At 40.3% G+C, this 13,348-nt stretch overlaps 1 protein-coding gene across 1 annotated transcript in view; it reads left to right on the top strand.

Annotated features, from left to right (window-relative positions):
• The window catches only part of LOC132033446 (protein S-acyltransferase 11), a 52,235-nt gene that overhangs the window by 10,011 nt on the left and 28,876 nt on the right, over positions 1-13,348 (top strand). The window lies entirely within an intron of this gene.

Raw genomic sequence — 13,348 nt, 5'->3', positions numbered from 1 at the left:
CATCGATTATCTGCGTAAGATTTCTGTCAACTCTGTGCCGCTAGTAATCTTTTCTGAATCACCTTCACCTTATCGACTGCCTGCTGTATTAAGTCTGGACCTACCAGCTGATTCTCTCCAACATCAAACTATCCTACGGGTGACCTACACTTTCGCCCGTATAAAGCCTCATAAAGGGCCATCTGAATACTAGAATGGTAGCTATTATTATATGTAAACTCAATAAGGGGCAAATGATCATCCCAGCTACCTCGGAAATTAATCATGCAAGCTCGTAACATATCCTCCAGTGTCTATATAGTACGCTCAATCTACCCATCTATTTGGGGGTGAAATGTTGTACTAAGGCTCACCTGAGTCCCCAGTCCTTTCTGGAAAGATCTCTAGAAATTAGCAGTGAACTGTGCTCCTCTATCTGAAATAATGGATGTGAGAACACCATGAAGTCATACAATTTCCTTAATTTAGAGTTTGGCATAATCCTCTACTGAATAGGTAGTTCTGACAGGTAGAAAATAGGTTGACTTTGTAAGTCTGTCGACTACGACCCATATCAAATCGAACTTATGCTGAGTACGAGGTAAGCGTTAATAAAGTCCATATTCATTACCTCCCGCTTCCATGTCGGGATTTCAATGGCCTGTAATATACCTCTAGGCTTTTGGTGCTCTATCTTAACTCGTTGGCAATTTGGACACTGAGCGACAAATTCTGCTATATCTTTCTTCATTCCATCCCACCAATACACTTCTTTAATATCATGATAGATTTTTGTTGTGCCCAGATGGATAGAATAGCGAGAACAATAAGCTTCCCCCATAACCTGCTGACGAAGTCCTATAATATTAGGAACACATAATCTATCTCTTTACCTAAGTACTCCATCTCCTGTAATCACAAAGAGTGTCTTTTCTTTCTGAGGAGCCGTGTCCCGATAATGAGCTAAAATAGGATCCTCGTACTGACGCTCTTTTATCTCGGCTACGAAAGAGGATGTCGCTGTGTCTTGAACAGTGACCCCCAGATCACTTGAGTCCAACAACCGGACTCCAAGGCTAGCCAACTGATGAACTTCACGAACCATATCTCTCTTTTCTGGCCGTAAGTATGATAAACTACCCATGGATTTACGACTAAGAGCATCTGCTACAACATTTGCCTTTCCAGGATGGTACAGAATATCAACGTCATAATCTTTCAGCAACTCTAGCCATCACCTCTGATGTAAGTTCAACTCCTTTTGCTTAAAGATGTACTGGAGCCTCTTATAACAATATAGATATCAACATGGACACCGTATAGACAGTGCCTCCACATTTTCAAAGAATGAATCAGTGCAGCCAACTCAAGATCATGGGTTGGGTAATTCTTCTTGTGCTTCCTCAACTGTCTAGAGGCATAAGCAATAACTTTTCCGTGCTGCATCAACACACAGCCCAATCCAATACCTGAAGCATCACAATATATCACATAGCCATCTTTTCCCTCTGGAAGAATCAAGATGGGTGCTGAAGTCAACTTGTCCTTCAATGTCTGGAAGATTCGCTCACAAGCGTCCGTCCACTGAAACTTAGCTTATTTTTTAGTCAGCTTTGTCAGTAGGGCTGAAAGTAAAGAAAATCCCTCTACAAACCTCCTGTAGTAACCTGCCAAGCCCAGAAAACTACGTACCTCTGTCGGTGTCGTGGGCCTTGGCCAATTCCTTACAGCCTCAATATTTTGAGTATCCACTCTAATACTTTCATCTGAAATAATATGACCAAGAAAAGCCACAGAATTCACACTTAGAAAACTTCGCATATATTTCTCTATCCTGAAGAACTCTAAGCACCGCGCGTAGATGATCGGCATGCTCAGCCTTTGTGAATAAACCAAAATATCATCTATAAATACGATCACAAACAGATCCAGAAAAGGTTTGAATACGTGGTTCATCAAGTCCATAAATACAGCTGGAGCATTAGTCAATCTGAATGACATAACATGGAACTCAAAGTGCCCATATCTAGTCCAGAATGCCGTCTTCGGAATGTCTTCTTCCCTCACCCTAATCTGATGATATCCCGATCTCAGGTCTATTTTCAAAAAACACTTGGCACCCTGCAGCTGATCAAATAGATCATCAATCCTCGGAAGTGGATATTTATTCTTTATAGTCACCTTATTCAGTTGCCTATAATTAATACACATTCGCAATGAGCCATCTGTCTTCCTTACAAATAATACCGGTTCTCCCCACGTTGATGTACTGGGCCTAATAAAGCCCTTCTCAAGTAAATCCCGCAATTATTCCTTCAATTCCTTTAATTTTGCAGGTGCCATTTTGTAAGGAGGAATGGATATCGGCTGAGTATCTGGTAATCAATAGCAAAATCAATCTCCCTCTCTGGCGAAATGCCTGGAAGCTCATCTCGGAATACCTCTAGGAACTCACTAACCACAGGGATAGACTGAAGGGTCGGTAACTCTACTTCTACATCCCGAACCCGAATCAGATGATAAATATACCCTTACCAAATCATCTTACCTACCTTAAGGTAGGAAATAAACCTACCCCTCGGCGAAGCAGCATTACCCTTCCACTCTAAGACTGGCTCATCTTGGAACTGGAGTCGAACCATTTTCGCTCTACAATCAACGTTAGCATAACAAGAAGCCAACCAATCCATACCCATAATATCATCAAAAGCTATCATATCTAACTCAATCAAGTCTGCTATGGTATGACGGTTGCAAACTATAACTACAAAGCCTCAATATACCCCGTAGCTATAACTAGGTCACCAACGGGCATAGATACCTCAAAAGGTTTGATCAACTCAGGCTCTATCCCAAACTTATCAGCAACAAATGGAGTAACATATGATAAGGTGGATCCTCGGTCAATCAATGTGTATACATCACAAGAGGAAACTAATAATATACCTGTAACAACATCAGGAGACGATTCACGATCCTGTCGACCGGCTAATGCATAGTTGCGGTTATAAGGACAGCTCGAATTAGATGCTCCACCCCTTCCTCTAACACGACCTACTGGTGTCTAGAAACCTTTCCCTGGGGGGCGTACCGACTAAGAAAAACCACAGACCCTGTGGCCTAAACTATACCTGCACCTCCTCTCAGCGGATACTCCCTCATCATATGACCTGGCTAGCCACAAGCATAATAAGCATCTGAACCCAGCCCAAACTGTCCGGTGTGTAGTTTACCACACTGGGCACACTATCGCAAAGGTGGCCTTATCTGACCTAACTCCTGCCTATACTGAGAAATCGAAGCTCTGGAACTCTGACCCACTCCGGAATAAGAAGGCCAATCAAATCTCTAACCTGAAAGTTACGGAGGCGCACTTACCGCTGAATGGTCTGGGTATCGAGAATACTGTTGCCTCTGACCTCCTCTAAACTCACCAGCAATATCTAAAGATCTAGCCCTCTTACCATGACCTCGGTCGTGCTCACGTTCTATTCTCCGCTGACGCTTACGATCCTCCAGATTCTATACGTATGCCTGTATACGAGAAATATCCATACCTGATTGTAATGCAGCTGTCATACACTCATCAATCAGATGTGGCCCTAAGCCGACCACAAAATGGTGAACTCGATCCTCCATCTCAGCCACTACAGCTGGGGCGTATCTATCCAATGATTCGAAGAGCACACTGTACTCTGGAACACTCATGCTGCTCTGCTGAATATTTAAGAACCTATCAGCTCGAGCCCGTCGAACCTCTGGCGGCAAATAGTGGCGAATAAAGGCCTCTGAAAACTCTTGCCAGACTGTTGGAGGGGCATCCTCTCCCCTGGATAACTTCCAAGTCTGGTACTACTGCACCATAATGTCACGAAGCCTATTAGAAGCCAACTCTACTGACTCAATCTCATTAGCATGCATGACCCTCAAAGGCCTCTGCATGCTATCAATAAAGTCCTGAGGGTCCATATTCTGCCTCAAATCGGAGAACTCTAGGGGATCCAAACCAAAAAAACCCTTGACCATCGCACTGCTAGCTCAATCCACCTAATCAACACCAACTCCCTGACGCTGAGCCTGAGCGGCTACCAACCTAGCCAACAACTATATAGCATCGCGTATCCGACACTGTGCGTCGAGGAACCGGAGGCACAGGGTAGTGTCGGAGCTAGGGGCGGCTCCTTCTAAGTTCCTCTGGAGCAGGCGGAGTATGCGAAGTCAGAGACGGAATCTCAGTCTAAGACTCGCCCATAGCCCTGGTAGCCTGTGGAGTATGGCTAGTAGCGTCTCCAGTCACTGACTTGCCCTTCTGGGTATTTGTAGCTTTCTTCGGAAGCATTGCTAAAATCATAACAAGTTATTAGAAGACGAACTCTTACCACATGGATCTATTGCACGATAGAGGATAGAAAGAATGACAACATCCTAAATGTCTTGTAGCCTCCTATCCATAAGTGTGGTGCACAACATACCCATAAATAAGACTCTACTGGACACGGTCTGTAGACAACCCTAGGATGGAACTACTCTAATACCACTTCTGTCACGACCCAAACCGATGAGTCATGATGAGTTCCCGAGTTCTACTTGTCAGACACTCTCATACTTGTACCTGGACCTCACTGAATAAAAGGATGGCCCATATGTGACTCATAACTGAACTATACTGACTTCTGTAAGAACAACACAATGAACTATGCATCAATAACTAGTAAACATATATATATATATATATATATATATACACACACATACTGGAAACAACAGTGTAAGACAACCAGGCCGCTGTATATGTTGTACAACAAAACAGAAGCCGTCAAGGCTACATGACAATCCCAACTACATAAAACTGTCTACAGACCTCTAAAGGGGTACAAAGCTATAGAAAGGATGGTACAGGGCCCCGTCATACCCATATATATACATCAAAAATAGCATACCAAAATGAGCGTGACTCAAACCAAATGGAGCGCACCGACTTCTAACAGGTGGAAGTAAATGCGAGCCGGACTGCCTGAATGTCTACCTGAACCGGTCGGCATGAACGCAGCCCCCCAAGCAATAGGAGAGTCAGTACGAATAACGTACCTAGTATGTAAGGCATGAAAGCAATTTAAAAGTCACAGTAAGCATATCATAAGTCTGTAAAGAATCAACCTGGGTAACTGAATATACCTGAGCAACTCTACATAACTGAAGGAGCCTCTAAGAGCATATCATATGAATTTATCTTTGAAAATCATATACATATATAAGTACCCGGCCTTTATACTATAGGCTCGATGTTATCCATACCCGGCCATAACAGGCTCGGTGTCATCCATACCCAACTGCAGTGGTGTGCACAATAGGTGCCATACCCGATCGACTATAGCCCGGCTCGGTGTGAGAAAATAGTTGTACATAAATATAAATGCAGGAAAGACTCGTGAAAAATCACTCTAAACTCTGGAACTATAGACATGAGCTATGTTTGAATATACATACGAAGCCAAAGATACGAGTATCTCTAGAGCATCTAAGAATAGAACTCTTTGGAATTTGATTCGTTTACTTCTTTCGTTCATATCATAAGGATCATGCCAAACTAAAGGAAAGGGATAGCCTTAACATATCTCGAAGTCTATCTAAACGTCCAACGTCTACTTCTCAAGCTCGTACATCTACAACCAAGATAACATAGGTTACAATTAGATCATTTACATCACTTACTATCCAATTCAAGTACGAATGAAACTTAACGAAATTTGGGCAGCATTTCTCCTATAATTCTTACTCTAGTACAATTCCAAAACAGCCCACAACATACACAACACCATCAACAACATCATATAGCAACATAAACAAGTAATAATCTCTCCAAAACTCCAATCAAAAATGACCCGCAAGGCAGCCACATCAACAACTAGTTTACATCCTTCATAATATAATTCCCTTCACTTTAGACGAAGAAATTCTTCCATAAACAACTTAATCAACAAGAGTAGGGGATCATACATTCAAAAATCAATTCTACAACTCTTTCTTAACTAGCTCTCTTGATCCCCCACCAGTCTCAATAGAGAATACAAAATGTAGTTGCTTTTGAAAACTCGGTGTTCGCACGAGGACCGATAACCCACCATTTGTATTTTAAATTTTCTCGTGATGTTTCAAAAATAAAAATGACTCTTGTTGATCCTAGTCAGGACTACAGTTTGTACGCTTTTAATATTCAATTAAAAAGCCTCTATTTATTTGGGGTAATGTTTTCTTATTTTCCTGACTTTTATTGCCTAACATTTATTTCGATTATTTTTCAATAAAAACAAAAAATAAATCTGCCATTGTCATGACATGTGTTGTTTAATTCAGTTAAGGAATGATTGTCCAGTAATTTTGATATGAAGGATTTATATCCTTGGGATCAAGGTTCTGCATAATCGCACGAAAAGAATTTAGGTTTATCTCAAGCTCTTTATGTTGATACAATTCTTACCAGGTTCAGCATGCATGATTCCAAGAAAGGATTTCTTCCTTTTAGATATGGAATTTCTCTATCTATGGATCAATGTCCTAAGACAGATGAGGAGACAGAAAGTATGAAGGTGGTTCCTTATGCGTCAGTTATGGGAAGCCTCATATATGCTACGTTGTGCACTAGATCTGACATCTGTTTTGCCGTAGGCATGGTTAGCAGATTTCATCTAATCCTGGATGAGAACACTGATTGCAGTTAAGAATATAATCAAGTACCTGAAATGGACTACGGATTACATGCTAGTCTACCATTCGAATGAGTTGGTACCGATAGGGTACATGGGCTCAGATTTCCAGTCTGACAAGGACTCTAAAAGTCGACCTCAGGAATTGTGTTTACTTTAGGAGGTACATCAGTTATTTAAAGGAGCATCAAGAAAACTTGTGGTGCTGATTCCACTATGGAAGCCGAGTATGTGGCCGCCTCTAAGGCAGTATGGCTTAGAAGCTTTCTAAAAGACTTGGTGGTTGTGTTACACCTCAGAAAATTTTTCGTTAATGCACAGTGAATAGACTAACAAAGAGCACGAAGTATATGGTATTTCAATAAGTAAGGAATGACATTTGATGACCCTAATTAAGATTTCAAAGACATTTGAGGTAAGAGGAGAAAGTTTGCCAAGAGAAGGCAAGGCATACGATATGTATCGGAAAGGATTTACGAGTAACAGGTTAATGATGATTTAATAATGCTTTAGACAAAAGTTTGTAACATCCCTTAGATTATTAATGAGGTGATAAATAAGTGTCAAGAAGGTTCCATAAGGATTGGAGATCAAACGAGTCGACGAGAATGAGTTCGGAAGAACTGGGAATTATACGGCCCAACATACTAGCCGTGTAAATTATACTGGCCGTATGTTTGGCCGTATAATCAGCCCAGATGGTCAGCCTCACTGGAACAAATCTACGGCCAGACATACGATCAGTGAAATTTATACGAACCGTATGTTGGTCCGTAGATTTAGAGCGGGACAGATTTGAGTATTATTAATAAGGGGTCCAAGTTATTTCATTTCATTTCCCCTTCACTCCCCTTCTCTCTAGAACATTTCTCCACACTTCTCCCACTAGAATTCAAGGGATATTAGTGAAAAACCTCATCAAACCAAGAGAATCAAGTGTAAGAAACCCATTAAAGTTCATCCAAGACAAGGAATCCAAGTGAAGGTGAAACTAAGGTTTTGCTCAAGTGAAGTGTTTCCACCCAAGGGTCATTCCTACACCATCTAAGGTATGTTTTATGGTATTTCCATATTGTTTAAGGTATTGAGAAGTTGAAACACTTGGATTGTAGAAGAATATAGAAAATGGGTCATGAATGTGGGAATAGTGTCATTTTTGAATAAAAGCTTGGATTGAGTCATGATTCTTGATGTGTTGTGATTATGGTTATGTTACACCTCGAAAATTACCTGTTAACATACAGTGAGTAGACTAACAAAGGGCACGAAGTATACAATGTTTTGATAAGTAAGAAATAGCATTTGATGATCCTAATCGAGATTTCAAAGACATTCGAGGTAAGGGAAGAAAGTTGTTAAGGAAAGCAACGTATATGTTGTGTGTCGGGCAAGATTTACGAGTATTGAATTAATGAGAGCTTAATGATGTTTTGGAGAAGAGCTATAACATCCCTTAGATTTTTAACGAGGTGTTAAACAAGTGTCAAGAAGGTTCCATAAGGATTAGAGATCAAACGAACGACGGAGATCATTTTAGGGAGATGGGGTTATACGACCGACTTATACGATTCATATAAGGGTTCGTATAACACTCAGCAGAGATGATGTTCACCTGGTGGTGAACCACGACCACTTATTCAGGCCGTGCAATGTTCTACGGACCGTATAAGTGTCCGTGGAAGTCCCGACGGGCTGAGTTAAGTTCAATTATATAAATGTGATCCCAGTTCACTAATTTTGTTATGTCCCGTTATCTTTACATAGGGGCATTATAAAGCTAAGTGCGACAAGTTAAAGACAAAGCGGTTTTAGGGTTCCCGGTAAGGGTTTTCATCTCCGATTTCGTTTCGATGCATCAAATAGCCTATGAATTTCGTTTGGTATAAGAACATTATTGGAAAATAAGGATTAATTGACCAAGATTGGATGACTAAGTGAGATTAAGACTTAATCACATCATTAGTGAGCCTAAGTGGCCGTGTGGGTCCCACTTGTGATTTGGCCACCTCTCATTGGCTAATAACTTGGGTGGGACACATGTCCTTTGTGAGCTGCATATATAAGGGAATTGCTGATTCACAACCCAACTAGAAATTCATTTTAACAATCAAAGTTGGAAAAATATAGAGATAGAGAGAGGCTCTCATTACAAGGCTGCAACCGAGAACACCCTCCTCCATTTGATCCAAAAATCAATTGTTCCAAGTAGAAAATTCTTCTTCAAGTGTATAAGGACGTGTGGTAGTTGTTGGGTAGAGACAAGGAGGTGTAGCATTCCATAGAGTTGAAGATCCCAAGTTTGAAGGACAAGTTACAAGGTAAGAAATGATCATTGTTCTTGTGTTGTATAAAGATTTGAATGTATAATTCATGCATGTTGTTGTTGGGTTGTTGTTGTGGTTGAACTTGAGGTTGAGCCGTGAGCTTGGTGAAGCCATGGTTGGTTCCATTTTGCATGCATTGTTGGTAAATAAGTGTATGCCACCATATGTAATGGAACTAAGATTGTAGAATTGGTTTATGATGTGCATGTTAGAATTGGGCTGTTTCTTAAAGTTAAATGAGCCATGTGTTGTAGATTTGAATGGAATTATGTTTGGTTTTCTTGTGCATATATATTGGATATGGATTGAAGGTGTTGTAATGTGAATAGATGAGTGAAAATCAAGAAGTTATAAGAATGGCATTGAAGCCGTGTAAGGGACCGTTTTAGGGGATTTTATGTAATTTTGTTTTGTGCCAAGTTTTGATTGTTGTTGTTGTGCACATTGTGGTACATTGTATGTATGTTGAATAGGTGAATTAAGGTGGTAATGAAACAAATCATGTTGAGATGTGTAAGCAGTCCAAACCGTGGACTCGTTTTAAGATTAGAAATGAAGTAATGTTGTTGAGTGATTGAATGTTATTATGAACATGTAGTAAAGGTGAATTGGTATTGTTGTGTGGGCTGTTTGGCCGAGAGTTGGGACTGAATTGTATGATATACAAGCTGTCCAAAGTTCCCTAAGTCATGTTAAACAAGTTCGGGAAGATATAAGAAAGGAATGACTAGCAATGTTAGCTTGTAGCACTAGTTGGTTCGAATGCGAACGAAACGTCGTCTAAATGTTTGAAATGGATTGTGAGTGTTAGAGTGCGTATTAAAATCCTTTGTAGACTAACCGTAGCTCTTGATATCTTGATATAGGATAAGTGTTGTTGGGCAGCAAGTACAAGTTATTATACGATTAAACGCTAAAGGTACGCAAAGCCTATTCCTTCCTTCTTTTGGCATGTCCTAGACGTAAGTAAGATATAATCGAGCCTCGGGGTGACTCCACTCTCTAACTCCTAGTATGATATGTTATTGTTATTCGTCCGTAATGTTGAAAATGTTGGTATAGTTGAAATATGATCTCGTTATTTATTACATGATGGACTAATATGTTATGTACAAGAGTTCTTATTTTGTTAAAAGGAATTGCATAAGTATGCTTGGTTTTTATATAATGTAGCATGCTAATGTCCAAGAATTGATCTAATTACTATTCATTGAGTCTCAAAAATATTTTACATATATATGTGGTTGCTTATTACTCTGCTCGTGCTTACCGCTATATCCTTCACTGAGTCCGGGCCGGTACGTTCTCGTGCGCCGATCTATTATACTATTCACCGAGTCCCTCACTAGAGGGCGGGACACATTATATATATATATATATATGATGATGATGATGATGTGATGATATGATGGTTTGGAGATGGAGGCCAGGAGGGCATATATTCCTTATTACCGAGTCCCTTACTAAAGGGCCGGGACACGAATATGTTTACGCTTATGATGTTATGATTATAAATACCGAGTCCCTTATTACAGGGCCGGGACACGTTATATATGTTATATACAGAATGATTATGCAGTTTTGATTATAAAGCATTATATTGATATTGATATGAGAACGATACAAATGAAATATGTTAAAAAGGCAAGTTTTACGAAACTCTGTTGTTGCATTGAGCCCTATACACCTTGTCTCAGATATGATTCTATTTACTATGTTTCACGCTTTACATACTCAGTACATATTTCGTCGACCCCTTTCTTCGGGGGGGCTGCGTTTCATGCCCGCAGGTACAGACACACGCTTCGGAGATCCGCCAGCCTAGGATATCTACTCAGCTATTCCAGAGTGCTCCTTTGTTCCGGGGGCATAGTTTCGTGGTATAACCTTTTGATATATATATATGTTATCGTTCAGGGTACGGCGGGGCCCTGTCCCGTCATATGAAGTCGTTGTCACTCTTAGAGGTCTGTGGTCACAAGTGTGGGTCTATGTATGGTTGTTGTTTTGTTATATGGTTATGACTTGTGTTTGGGGCGTACCCATTGTAGTGGCAGCCTTGTCGGCCTGCGTAGCTATATATGTTTATCATGGCAGCTGTGTATGAAGGTAGCCTTCTCGGCTTATGTTTTGTTGGGACGTTCCCTATATATATATATATGACAGCCTTGCCGGCTTTGGTGCGATATTAACTGTTATAGGCTGTAACTCTTCAGGAGATAGGCAGCTTCGACTTGCATATGTTTTGCCCTTATACTTATAACAGCTCGTTCATGCTAGTAGTGTATGACTATAGATAACAAGTGTATACGAGTGTCCAGCTCGGGCACTAGTCATGGCCTACGGGGTTGGGTCGTGACAAATTTCATTTCCCACCCTTCTCCATCTCTCTCAAGGCTTTTAGAGTGTTCTACACATTTCTTCAACACTAAATCAAGACTAAGCAAAGATCAACTTCATCAAACCAAGAGAGTTAAGTGTAAGAAGCTCACTAGAGTTCATCCAAGACAAGGAATCTCAATGGAAGTGAACTAGGGTTTTGGTGCAAGAGAAGTATTTCTGCTCAAGGCTTATTCCTACACTATCTAAGGTAAGTTTATGGTATTTTCATGTTGTTTAAGGTATTGAGAAGTTGAAACACTTGGATTGTAAAAGGATATAAAAAATGGGTCATGAATGTGGGAATAGTGTCATTGTTGCGTAATAGCTTGGATTGAATCATGATTATTGATATGTTATGATTGTAAGTATGTTATGAATGACATTTATAACATGGGATAAGTATTATATGTGAGAAACGTGATAGTGAACTATGACCATGATTATGGAGAAGTTGAAGTGAAATTAAGAGATATGGATAATGTAGATGAATGATGATTGTTGCTTATAATATTGTGAATGTTGTTATGGATGTTTGGGAGTTGATATGTAATATGAGGAAAGTTGTATAAACAAAGGAAATGCTGCCCAATTTTCTCTAGCTTTAGTAAGCACGTTCATATAATCGATTAGCTAATGTTGATGCGAATTCTCTTGAAGGTAGAAACGCAAGCATCGAAGGAGAATGATCAAGCGATAGAATAGTTAAACAAAAAAGGTATATGAGGCTAGTCCCTTCTTCCTAAGGCATGAATCTTATGGCATGATTTTCCCTCCTTCTCCATGAATTTCCTATATTCCGGAAAAATAAGAGTCTATGTTCATGAATAGCCACATAAGTTAAAGATAAGAGATATTATGAACATGATGATGATGAGCTTAAGTCCAAATACTCTAGAGTTCACGATATGATGTTCCTACAAAGCTAATGATGTTAACTACGATTCATTGATGTTGTTTATTGTATACACTCACCTTATATGCTAATTCCTTCAAGGTGAGGCAGAATACTTATGAATGCTCCATAATGGAATCGGGGTTTACGACCGACCTTATGTCACCTCGATAAAGTATAGTTGTCTTTGAGTTCTATGCATACATTATGATGAGTACATGATGATGATATTACACCGCGCCTATATGGCCGGGCAGACACTGCTAAGGCGGGCAGCATATACACCATGTCTAGATGGCATGGCCAGACACCACTAGTGGGCGGCATGAAATGGTACCCCGGACGCGGGAGGCACGGACGCGGGCTAATGATTATCACACCGTACCTATATGGTCGGGCAGCTTATACATATATGCATACATGATATGATGATGATTATGAAGTAAGCCAGCATGCATCATTTCTTTTATAATTGACAGTCAGTTACAGATTGCTCCTCATTTGATGTTCCCTTATTTCATTGACGTATTATTATTGTTTATGCCTTACATACTCAGTACAATGTTCGTACTGACGTCCGTTTTCTTTGGACGCTGTGTTCATGCCCACAGGTAGACAGGGAGGTGATCCAGACTCGTAGGAGCTATTAGCTGATTGAGAGCACTCCATTGTTCCGGAGGTGCCATTGATTTATTCTTTTGGTATATATATGTTTTGGGCATGACGGGGTCCTGTCCCGTCCATATGTCTAGTACTCTAGTAGAGGCTCGCAGATACGTATGTGTGGGAAGTATGGTCACACGATGTCTTTATTGTATCTATATTATTTTGATAGCCGGAGGGCTTATGTATATAATGTAAATATGTTTCAGGTAGAAATGGTTCTTCTATGATGATAAGCATGAGATTAATGAATGACCGCAGGATGAGTAATAGAATGAGTGGTGCTCGGTGGTTAGTTTTGGTACCCGTCTTATGGCCCTAGCTCGGGTCGTGACGAGGTTATGTTATAAATGATGTTAAGAACATGGGATAGACATTGTATATGAATGAATGTAATCGTGTGC

This window comes from Lycium ferocissimum, chromosome 2 (genome assembly GCF_029784015.1).
Source record: "Lycium ferocissimum isolate CSIRO_LF1 chromosome 2, AGI_CSIRO_Lferr_CH_V1, whole genome shotgun sequence".
Classification (NCBI taxonomy): Eukaryota; Viridiplantae; Streptophyta; class Magnoliopsida; order Solanales; family Solanaceae; genus Lycium; species Lycium ferocissimum.
The sequence above is the reverse complement of the archived record's forward strand: the minus strand, read 5'-3'. Positions and strand labels throughout refer to the sequence as shown.